A 13,076-nucleotide genomic window follows, 5' to 3' on the forward strand; every position below is an offset into this window, starting at 1 on the left:
TATATGATTTTTCCTGTAACTGGCAAAAAATATTAAGTGATAAAATTTGGGGGATGGCATTTTTTTAGTAGGGACTATTTTTTCATGAATAACTTATTCCAAAATACATTCCAGTGGCGAAGTTATTGGGGGAGTAGGGTACCTTTTTTGAAAAAAAAATCATACGTACGTTTTAAATAATTTTAAATGTTTTTAAAATGTGCAAGCAATTTGTGGCAATAAAGTAATCTTGTAGATTATTCATAAAATTTACTGGTCTAAAACCAGTAAAATTAACAGATACTTTACAAGAATATACTTTATTGCCACAAATTGTTGTACATTTTAAAAACATATACAATTATTTAAAAAACCCTGCTAAAAAATGAAAAAATAGTTGAAACTTTTAATACCCTGTCTCCGTATGGAAGCGCCCTGTGACAAATACTTATATGGCAAAACTTGATTATTTTCATCAGTAGCAAACGCCATTAAAGTTTGGCAAAACTTATCATTAACACATAATTAACAATTTATATAAATCTGTACTTCAGGCAGGAATATATGCATTTAAATTACAGGTACATCTTTATAACCATCGTTTCCAAAGTTAGAGCAACACACACTCATTGTTTAAAATGCAAATAAATTTAAATAAAATACAGCTTAATTCCAAACGCCGAATCAAACGATCGAAACAGTGTTATAAATAAACGTAATCGTTCTCGCACAATTAGATTCATTACCTCAATAAAACTGAGGCCGAACAGTACGCCTATGCAACGCCGGGGTTTTACGTTGAGTTGACTTTTTTTCTGACCGCAAACATTTGAATTTATGACCGCTCGCGTTCTATGCCACTGCATTGTCGGCGTGTGAACTGGCGATTCTCCCTGTTCCTTTTTCTGCGCCCATATAAATTTATATTCTGGGAATTTCTTAAATGAAATTTAAAGTTTCTTGTGTTTTACGCCGGATCGGACGGAAACTTCAGATTAAGTTTTATTGGGACGTCCACGACTGAATTTTTAATCTCTTTTTGATATTCTATTGATCGAGCGCGCTACCAACTTTATAACGAGATAGTGACCTATTTCAGGGCGAGGAAATCCTACAGAAGAAGGGAAAATAGAAAATTGAAATTCGGAATGCTTCCTAAATAATCTAAGTTATGAAGAGGGTGAATATTTCGATCATTTTGAGGAGAAAACTTCACTAAGTATAAGTCCTACGACCTATCATAAACTTTAGATTAATGTCATAATTACTATTGGGAAAAACTTTGATGACTTTTTATTTTTATAATAGAAGATAATTAGATTTTAAGTTTTATGAGTTTCTATACTTAACTAGAAATAAAGATGTAGCAGGAAAACTGATTGTTTTGAAAAAAAGTGTCCTAGATTTTTTTTGCTGATGATGAAATGATGGCGACTTTTGCTGAAATTATTTAAAATCACGTCGCAAACTTTTCGGTGATAGTTGTAAATTTATTTGACTTCCGGTTTAACTGGAAATTAATTTCGTTTATCATTTTATAAGCCAAATTTTGACATTTTAAAAGTGGTAAGCATTATATCACAAATAATTATTTTTGTTTAAAGAAACCAATACTATTAAAGTACCTATAGGTATGCGATAATAAGGTTTGGAACAAAATTCATAACTTTTATACTGAGTGATTTTTCATGTCAGCAATTGTACTTAGAAGCGAAACAAATGCAAATAATTAACGAAAAAAAAAAACGAAAAATGTTTGCAAGTATAGCAATAAAAATTAGGGTTCTTTGTGTTGGCACTCAGGTCACTGATAAAAATTATTCAATTTCGGTTTTTAGTCGTTGTTTAGAAACAAAAACACCACTCTTGTAGCTTCGTAAAATCACTTAATTACTTGGAGGTTAGAAGGAATGGCACATTTAACTGAACGTGAAAGAATAGAGATCTTAATGATGGTTGGATATGGTGATAAAGCTACGAACCCACGCGGAAGCATGTGAGCTGTTTAATCAAACACATGCAGTCAGACAACCAATTGCACGGTCTACGGTGAGTAAATTGGTCGCCAAGTTTACGGGGACTGGGTGTGTAAGAAATAGGACACGACAAACTCGACCTCAAATCGCTGAAGAAACCAAGTTAAATGTATTGCTGGAAATTGAAGAAAATCTCCATCAGTCAACAAGACAACTAACCCTAAACAACAATGTGGACCAATCATATTATGTTGTAAAGTTGCTTCGTACAATTAAATGAGGATCACCCAGACCGCCGGTCGAAAGCGCAGGCCTACACGGGTCACTTTGTTATATCCATGTCTGAAATTTCGCTAGACGTTACTGGTAAGCTTACTCAAGGGGGTCTAAGCGCAGTAGATATCTGGTACATAGAATAAGGACTTTCGACAAGTTCATTCAAAGTCCAGCTAGTTCAATTTTCCAAAAAAAGCTTCAAGGAGTTGCTTATCTTCAACAAAAAGAAAGGTAAAATTTTTTGGGGTCACTCTGGACGAAAAATAAATATAAATATCATATATCCATGGGCAAATATAAAAAGCCACAGCACCGTTTTGGACTTGCACAAGGCTTTTTGGAAATATGGATGTGCAGGCTTAATCTTTAAGCTTCTTTGTGGTTTTACATAGTAATTATTAGACCCTCTTTATTTCTTATGCATTTATTTGCATTTATTGTGTGGTGGTCTGCTGTCCAATCACCAGAAAGTGCTTGAACAACGAGTAGAGTGGATCAGCATTATTGGAGCTTTATACACAGCTCCAACAGAAACCTTAGGGGTCCTTCTGTGACATCTGGATCTACACCAAGATTAGAGGCTATGATAGGTAAACATCATGATGGAAGACACACTGTTGTCTTCAAAGAACTAGTAGTGGAAAAAATAGAGATTGCGAGCGATTGCAGCAATCGAGGAATATATCTTAAAAATTGTGGAAGAAAATCTTCGTATGAGTACAAGGTTATTCATTCGACAAGTGCCTAAGGTGTCCCAATCAACAGTTTGATGCATGTTACATGAGGCTCAAATATGTCCCTGTCAAATACAGCATGCCTAAGCATTAATACCAGCGCAATTTATTACGCATAGATACTTTGTAAATAATTCTTACAGTAAGATGTTCAAAGTTCCGGTTTAAAACCTTATGTGTTAACGACAGGCGAAACAGTGTTTACACGAAATGGGATAAATAATGTTTACAACACATATCATATGCTTGGAAACTTGAAAATTCGTATACACAGGATCGAACTAAGTACCATTTTTAAATTTTTGGACATTGATTGTTATGGGATCGCTTAACTGGATGGACTGTTCATATCAAATGAACTTCTTATACGATTGTACCCCTCTTATTTTCGACAAAATGTTTGCATATATTGCAATAAAGTAGGTACTACAGTCGTCCAAATTCTAGTGGGGTGTAAATACATATTTTTAAATAATACTTTGATTTAATAATCGAAGTGGTCTCTCTGATTTCATATTTACACAATGGTATTTGTATGGAACTATTGTACATACATCCCACTTTTTTCTGTAAATTGTGAAATACCAGATAAATTAATAATAATATAATTAATAAAAAATATATTTTTGTGACATATATTAGTAATGCAATGTATTTTACAAATAATACAAGGAGTCTTCTACAGTAAACAGGACTTTTCAAAAATAGGTATTTTTAATGAGGCCATCTATTGGCAATTACATACCTTTAGACCGTACAAATCACTGTTTTGAGTCAAAAGGGGACTGTTTTGAATAAAATAAATCGGTTTTGCCAAAAAAACTTTTTATTCTTATTTTTCAAAGTCCTGTTTACTTATACAGTACGCGCCTAAAGTATGGAGTAAATTCAGTAAAAACAAAACGAATTTTTTATTGGAAAAATCCTCGAACACGTCGATTTTTAATTTAAAAAATAATTTCAGCATAAAAGGCGATTTTCAACCGTCATTTGTTTTCGAGTAATGACGTCATCGAAATTTTTTTTAAATAGCAATCCCCTATTTTTTTCTTGATTCTGAAAGATCGTTTCATTGTCGATCCGACAGTATTAAAATGTTGCCATCTTACATAGGAAAGTTTTCGAGTAAATGACGATTGAATATTAGAAAACATAAATTTTATTCATTAAAAAAATTACAATTCCTATGCCAAGCAAATACAATTCATTAAGTTTTTTACCTAAATTAAGTGTTCGAATTGCCACCCTCCGACTTCTTGACAATACGCAAGTCTGTGTAGAAATTCTTCTTGCACATTATGAATTATTTCTGGGGTAACTTTGTATTTCATCTATAATACAATTTTGGAGTTCTAAATTATGTGGTCTATTAACGTACACTTTGGACTTTAAGTAGCTCCATAAGAAATATTCCAGGGGTGTAAGGTCTAGGGATCTCGCGGGCCATTCTATCGGTCCTCGTCTGCCGATCCACCTCCTAGGAAAACAATTCTCTCTCAGGACGCGCATAGTGCGGATGTGCACCGTCTTGCTGAAACCATTTGGTGTCATTAGGAATATCAGGGTCATTATCGTTAGGAAAATTTACTGCAAGCGCTGGAACAAGGTCATTTTGTAAAAACTCTAAATATCTTTGTCCTGTAAGGGTTCCTCCAAAGAAGAAAAGCCCTACTATTTTGTTGTCAACTATTCCAGCCCACACATTTAATTTCTGTGGGTGTTGGGTATGTGTCTCGGCCATCCAATGAGGATTTTCCTGACTCCAATACCTGCAAGTTTGACTGTACCATTGAGACAAAACGTGGCCTCGACTGAAAAAAATAATCCATCAAAATCTATCATAATTTCACAAAAGTGTAAGCGGCGGTCGGGATCGTCTTCAATGCAATCAAACGTGAAGTATTATGAGGATTATTATCTACCATACTTATCAAAATGTTCTGTTTGTGATCTTCACTAACGTCCAGGTTTTGGAATAGATACAACATTGCCAGTTTCTCTAAATTTAGATTCTATCTAGACTGTTGATTGGCTGATACGGCGATCTGGTTGTTTTTCATTAAATAAATCGCAAACTTCCTGCTGCGTTCTAGTCTTATCCCCGCATCCAATAAGAATTAAAATTTCAATTCTTTGTGTGACCATGTGCCATAATACTTTAAATTCAACAATAATTCAACAATAATTTTTATATCGCTTACAATACTTAGAAAACACTTTGTAAAGATTTACACCTACGTGGTCCATAAAAAACTTCAGGCATTTCGAAAAACTAAATTTGATAACGTTTTTGCTTTATTTTAATTGATTTGGGTTTTCTAACATTCAATCGTTATTTACTCGAAAACTTTCTTATGTAAGATGGCAACATTTTAATACTGTCGGATCGACAATGAAACAATCTTTCAGAATCAAGAAAAAAAATAAGGGGTTGTTATTTAAAAAAAATGTCGATGACGTCATTACTCGAAAACAAATGACGGTTGAAAATCGCCTTTTATGCAAAAATATGTATTTTTTAAAATAAAAATCGACCTGTTCGAATTTTTCCCAAAAAAAAATTGTTTCGTTATTACTGAATTTATTCTATACTTTAGGCACGTACTGTATGTTAATATAAAAATTATGTAAGCCGGTATACGCTTTTATCTAACAATAACTTAAAATTGTATCTGAAAATTGGAAAATTTCTAAACTGAATTCAATGTTACTGTAAACAAAAACTGGTTTTAAAACACCAAGGTGTAACGTGTATTAAGTACCTCAAGTCTTTTTTTATTTCGATATAAAAAGTGGCATTTATAAGCCAACTGTTCAGACACCTCAAAATATGTATAACGTCGATCTGAATGTATGTCATACATTTTTCATAAACCGTTGTACTTAAAGAAAATTAAAAAGCAGTATATATTTAAAACACGTACCCGGCGAAATCAGCACTGCTTTCATAAAACTAAGATGTGCAAGAATTACAAAGTTGCTATCAAACAAACCAGCGTAAAATAAGAGCGCGCTCTCTTTAAAAACACTAATGGCCGGTTATAAATATGAGAAAAATGCGGCGAGGTGTTGCATATATCGCACTTCTTCTCTGAAAAACTTTATACCTTATTCGTAGCCTTCGCCTGTCTTCTGTGATTTGTTTGGTAGGATTTTGTTGAAAAAGTCTCCCTACGTGGCTTTTTAAAACGAAAAGCTTTTTAATAACCTTTCTTAAAACACAGTTTACACCAAGGAACAGAGAAGAATGGGAGAAAAAAAAATTAAAGTCAATTAAAACGTTTATTTGTGTTTGAATTAAACATTTCTTTGGTTAATAAGGCATTTATTTGAATAAAAATGTTAAACACTTTGTTCTCAAAAATAATCACAGCTAAGGTTAATAAAATATTTGCTGTACATAATTAAATAATTATTTCTTTATACGCATTTTTTAATTGATGCCGCAATTATCCTTGTTTAATATTCAAGTAAATAATGTCGATAAAACCATTTTAAATTAAACATAACTCTCTACGATATAACTAATAAAGAAATTTTCATTTTCTAGTTCTGCAGTGCTAGCTGCGATTTGATTTATATTTGAATAACGAACTATCCATTTCATCCATTTCTGATGCATGATCACACTTGAATGCACTGTAATGGCTGATCTGCTCTACTCTACATGCTCTGTTGGCGGTTTCGCATTTAGTAGAATGATAACATTTAATATACTTATATTTATTTATCAATGTATTTATTTGGAATTACATAATTCACTTTAGTCAGTCATTAATATTACGTGTATATTATTAAATATTTAGTTTCCTTCAATAAATGTATCCTGCAACTCTCGGATAGCCACTAACATAATATTTTCCAGAAAAATTTTTGTATGTATATTTTTATTTAATTCTGGAAAACTTGACGAAATTGACGACATTCAATGTTCACAATTATGTCAATTCGTGAAATATGCTTGAACTTGCTTCGAAATTATGAAAATAGTCAAATATGTAAACATAGTACATACGAATATTTAATATTTTCAAAAGAAGGTAAAACTTTCTGCTAGTTTCAAGTAAGATTTTTACCTCATAGTTATTTTTTAAATCAATACTATTTCCTTTCAAGTACTTACTTTTAATATTCAAGTGCTTGTTTATTCGACTGTTACAAAGCCTACACCAAATGTCTTAATCTAATTTGTACGTAAATTCGTTTCATTTTTGAACTTTTTAAAATTTAGTTTGAGTGAGTGTTATGTAGGGCAGAACGTTCTTTGGCAAAATGATGATATTGGATGGTCAGGTTTGTGTTTTAGTAGCAAGTGGCTCATTATGGCTTATATATACAGGGTTATACACGGTAAGTGGCCTATTAAACGTTTCAGAGGAACTAAAGACAATATTACTCTGAAATTTGTTTACAAGGGTTATTAGATATGTGCTCTTAATCAAAATAATTACATCAACGTAGCACTTCCGGTTATACCGGAAGTAGATGTCAACTTCGTTATTTTAAATAAAACATTATTGTATTATCGACAAGATAAATTGAAAATAAGTCGAAAATGTTAAAGCTTCCCTGTATCTAAATCTAACTTCTTCGAGATAATCGACTTTTTATACAAATTTTGACAGATGCAAGCGTTTCGAAAATTTCTTATATTTCTTCGTTCTGGGAGCTTTCACTTGCTTTTCGGAGAACATAAAGAACATAAGATGCACTACATTCCGCTATCAAAATTATTTGAAAAATATTATATTAAGTGTCCCATTTTTCACGTTTCATTTTGAAATCTTAAAACCGACAAAACTTTTTAAATTCAAATAGAACACCCTGCATTTTTCTACATCATATTATAGAAAATCAAATTCTCTTTTCACCGATATAAGCATTGTATGGGTTACAGTTTCAATTTTTTCAGATATTTGCGGTTTACTTAACATTCTCAAGAATATTACGTTAAAATATCATCAAATGTGCCTTGAAAGGCAAATATTGGTAATGTCATTCAGTATTCTACAAGTATCAAGTACTTTCTTGACAAGAAAAATGCAGAATAATTATTCAAATGAAGATATTTCGAATTTATTTTATAATTTTGGTATTTTTTGTACAATATAAGGAAAACTAAAATCGAATCTAATCTACCAATCTAAATCTATAGTCTGTTTGGAAATGAAAGAGAGTAATAAAACCCCGAGATAAGAACCGGCCATGGGCGTGGTAATATTTCGTTTCAGGTAATTATCGGGTAACACTAATGCTAACAAAAATGACAGGGATTGGAAAATCGACTATCTACAGACTTTTAAAGGAAACAAAAAATGAACAAGATACTGTAAATCCCCCAAAATCATCTACAGGGAGGTCAAAAGTCGTTATAGATGATTTCTTCAAAAATGTCATTCNGTTTTGGTTGATTGTATGTACATGTTTTTATGTAGATTTGGTAGGTACACCCGATCACAACGGCTATGTAGGTATTGTTTTGAAGACGACAGTTAGCGAATGCAATAGTGCCTCATATCATTGTCACAGTTACTAATACCATAACTTTACATTGCGATGGTGTTGTGTTCAAACGAGAAACAAAGCATCCAGAACAACCAATACCTCCGCCTACAGTATGCAGATTAGTACGCAAATTTGAAGACGTTGGACATGTTAGAGATCTGTCTAGATCTGGAAGGCCAACGACGGTGATAGAAAATGATAGGCAAAATGTTATGTTTAGCTGTCACTGAAAATCCACACACTGCCGTTCGTCGTATCGCCGAAAACGCCAATATATCAATACATAAAAACGTACCTACAATCAACCAAAACACAAATCATCCACAAATTTCCATTTTTTGCTGTGGCACTGTTCTCGCATTAGTTTATGATACCTACTTTTGTTGTTATTTTAAACCATGTCCATTCCAGTCATTGGCTTTTTTTTCTCCCCTGTCAAAGTAAAGTAGGCCAAACTCTATATCTTCGTATTTCCCTTATGCTTAAAAAAATAGGTAGTGCTATTTAAAAAAAATGTCGATGACGTCATAGGTTTATGAAACATAGCGCAAAAAAGGTTTAAGCAACGTGACAAAATTACAATTCTTATTTACTAATTGAGTGTTTTAGCGTTTTTGTGAAAACGAAACACATAATAAAATACGAATTTTTTGCGTTACTTCTGGACACACTGTATTATTAAATATTTAGTTTCTTTCAATAAATGTATCCCTGCAACTCTCGGATAGCCAAAAATCTTTGTATGTATATTTTTATTTAATTCTGGAAAACTTGACGAAATTGAGGACATTCAATGTTCACAATGATGTCAATTCGTGAAATATGCTTGAACTTGCTTCGAATCTAACCGTTTTCGAGATAATCGACTTTTTATAAAAAATTTTTACAAACGCAAGCGTTTCGAAAATTCCTTATATCTTTTTTCGTTGTGGGAGCTTTCACTTGCTTTTCGGAGGACACAAAGAACATAAGATTCCGCTATCAAAGTTACCTGAAGAAAATTATATTAAGTGTCCCATTTTTCACGTTACATTTTCAAATCTTAAAACGGATAAAACTTTTTAAATTCAAATAAAACACCCTGTATTTTTCTGCATCATATTATAGAAAATCAAATTCTTTTTTCACCGATATAAGCATTGTATGGGTTACAGTTTCAATTTTCTCAGATATTTGCGGTTTACTTAACATTCTCAAGAATATTACGTTAAAATATCATCAAATGTGCCTTGAAAGGCAAATATTGGAAATGTCATTCACTATTCTACAATATCTAGTACTTTCTTGACAAGAAAAATGCAGAACAATTATTCAAACGAAGATATTTTGAATTTATTTTATAATTTTTGGTCTTTTTTGAACAATATAAGGAAAACTAAAATCTAATCTAATCTACCAATCTAAATCTAATATACCAAATTCAATGAGTTACAACGAACAGAGATCTGAGAATCCGTAGGGCACCTCTCATGCTTTGCTTAATATTGTCAAACGGCATTTATACATACATTCTTCAATTTGTGATCCATATAAACTTAAGCTACCTAGGACTACTATTCTGCAGATTAATATATCAATTATAGCTGAAAGTGATGTTCTAATAGCATTTTAAAAAAATCAAGATTTTTTTTAATTGAAAAATTTTGCTGCTCTTTTTGTTTTGTCCACTTTGTATTGTCCTATTTGTAAAAAAAAAGGAGACAAATGTGTATTGTATAAAACTTGACCTGTAACCATGTTCTTGGCATAATATACGCCACGTTAGCGAATTCTGCAGCTTTACCATATTTTCAATGAATTGTTTCTCTTGAAATAACGGAGATCCCAATGTGGGATATGTAGCTCAAAAAATGTAACCTATTTTTTAAATATTTCAAATAAAAACAAACTTTAAAATAACTTGATTAACATTACATAAGTTTTTGAAGCCAATACAATTCCTAACAGCCAATAAAAAACTAAAAATCTTGATCAATTTATTATATTTAGAGTGTATAACTTGTCTATTAGTCCAGTTGGTAGAGGTTCGGCCTGTGTCAAACCTTGATAACCCGGAAATAACTACACAGGTCTACTTTAAATGATGAGTACAATAACAGGCTAATTTGCTGACAAAGTATTTTATCAGGAAAAAAGTTATTAACAATTTAATCGTGAAAAAAATTTTTTTTAGTAGTTTTCTTTAAATAACTCAGCGGGATGACTTTGTACGAAAAAATGCTTAGGACATGATTTTGTTCGTAATAAAAATAGCTACAAAATGGCGGAGGTTCGATTACGAAATTTGTAATAACAAAGCCGTAAGATGGAAAAAACGGTATAAAACGTAAATTTTTTAAAGTTTCTGTAAAAATGTCAATTATAAACAAAACGTGATGAAACTTTCGAAAACTATAGTTCAATATATATACAATAATGACGCTAAAGCCGAAAATCAGGAGAGCAAAACTTTTTGTTCTATAAGGTGTTATACATTCAACGGCATCTGAAACTCGAAACTTTGCCAAATTTGTTCGAAGCTTTGCTGACACTTGGAATTTGGTACACAGATAGTGTAAATATGCAGAAACCAAAAGCAATTTGCAAAATTCAATTATCTTAATTTTTGCGGTTTTGGTAAGGTTTCACCCTAGTTTTATACGTCACCGTTTTTTTAATTTTTGGAAAAATATATATGTATATTTATAAAATATTCCATCACGGTAGATTAACCAGAACAGTTACCTACAATTAAAAAAAAATCATTTTCATCGCTTAAATCCTAAGCTACTTAACATTTTAAAACAAAATCGTACGTAAACCTTTAACTTTTCATCTTCGAGCGCGAGCTCCGCTCTTCGGCGCTTGTATACTATTAGAAATATGCAACAGTAAATTTAAACAATTGTTTGCTTAAAGTTAAAGGTTTACCCCACATGTACGTTTTTGTTTTATGTTGATATGTTGAATAATGTACGAGTATGGCTAACGGGCGCAAAATGTTAAGTAGCTTCGGATCTAAACGATGAAAATATATATTTTTTTAAATTGTAGGTAATTGTGCTGGCTATAATCTACCGAAATGGAATATTTTACAAATATACATACCTAAACATACGTCCAAAAATTAAAAAAACGGTGTCGTATAAAACTAGGGTGACGTATAAAACCTTACCAAAACTGCAAAAATGAAGATAAATGAATTTTGCAAATTGCTTTTGGTTTCTGCATATTTACACTATGTGTGTATCAAATTTCAAGTGTAAAGAAAACTACTAAAAAAAATTTTTTTTCTCGATTGAATTGTTAATAACTCTTTTGCTGATAAAATACTTTGTTAGCAAATTAGCCTGTTATTGTACTCATCATTTAAAGTATTCCTGTGTAGTTATTTCCGAGTTATCAAGGGAATGCCACCAACAGTAACTCTTCGGTCTCTGCCGACTGGACTATATATATAAAGTTAACAATTCAAAATATTGAATAAAAGGAATAGCAGCCTAATATAACGTATACATAAAACTGTTTTTATTTTGCAGAAAAAAATAATAAATTTTGTCAGTGTATTACAACTATCGAATGACAGATGATTTATAGTGATACAAGTGTCAATATATTTTTTGGTGTCACACTTGGCGGACTTTGTTTAAAAAACTCGCGTCGTGTTACTAAAGATACCTCAGAGCAATTTACATTATAAGTTTCTTTTAAATAAATGCCATTGTGTATAATCACTTCATAATGTTGATTTAATGTGTGTTCGTCGACTTGGCTGTACTTTTTTCGTTAATGGATTCTATTTTTAAACTTATTTTTATTTGTGTTTTGAGACCTCGTTTGAGGTCATAAACGTCTAGAAGCGTGTAAAAAACATATTACCGATGAATGAACATACTCTGCCATAAAAAATTCAGATAATACAAGCAGCAAATCTTTTAAAAAATCTCTAAAGTTCACTGACTTTTATTAAATTATAACTCTTTGCTTATAGCCCCTTGAAGGCAAAATAATTTTTAATCGGTATCAAAAATTCCCTTTACAGCCGCAGATTTATTTAGCAGTAATGCAAGACCGCTTATTTATTAGCTTTAATAGATTAAAATAACATTCACCTCCATTTATTATTCGCCGCCATAAACCTCAACGTTTTGAAGCCATATTTCAGGGGCAACAATAATAAAATCTGTTCCGTATTTGTGAGAAATACACTGAACAAAATATGCCGCCAGACTTGTTACATAAATTTTCTCTTCTACATCAGCTTCCTCAGTAAGATTATGCAGGGAAGTGCGATATTATTACGAACTTAATAATTTATAGAACTGGAATAGCCTGATAAAATATTATAGCGTCAAGGTTTATGCGACTGAACCAAGAGATGTTGGACCACTTTTTAGATTTCGCACGCTTAGGTTTATTTTGCTGTGCATTGTGCCCTATGATGTAGGGCACCAGTGGCGTACGGCCTTGAAAACGTTTAACAATTCAGTTTGTACACAACGGTCATAGCTTTAGGTTTAAGACGTTCTAATGGTAGCAACTGAAGTGACTGTTAGACCCACTACTATAGGATGCCCGTAAAGTAACGAAAATTGTGAAAATACATTAGATACAGAGAGTGTGTAGA

The sequence above is a fragment of the Anoplophora glabripennis genome, unplaced genomic scaffold (genome assembly GCF_000390285.2).
Source record: "Anoplophora glabripennis isolate ALB-LARVAE unplaced genomic scaffold, Agla_2.0 scaffold776, whole genome shotgun sequence".
Classification (NCBI taxonomy): domain Eukaryota; kingdom Metazoa; phylum Arthropoda; class Insecta; order Coleoptera; family Cerambycidae; genus Anoplophora; species Anoplophora glabripennis.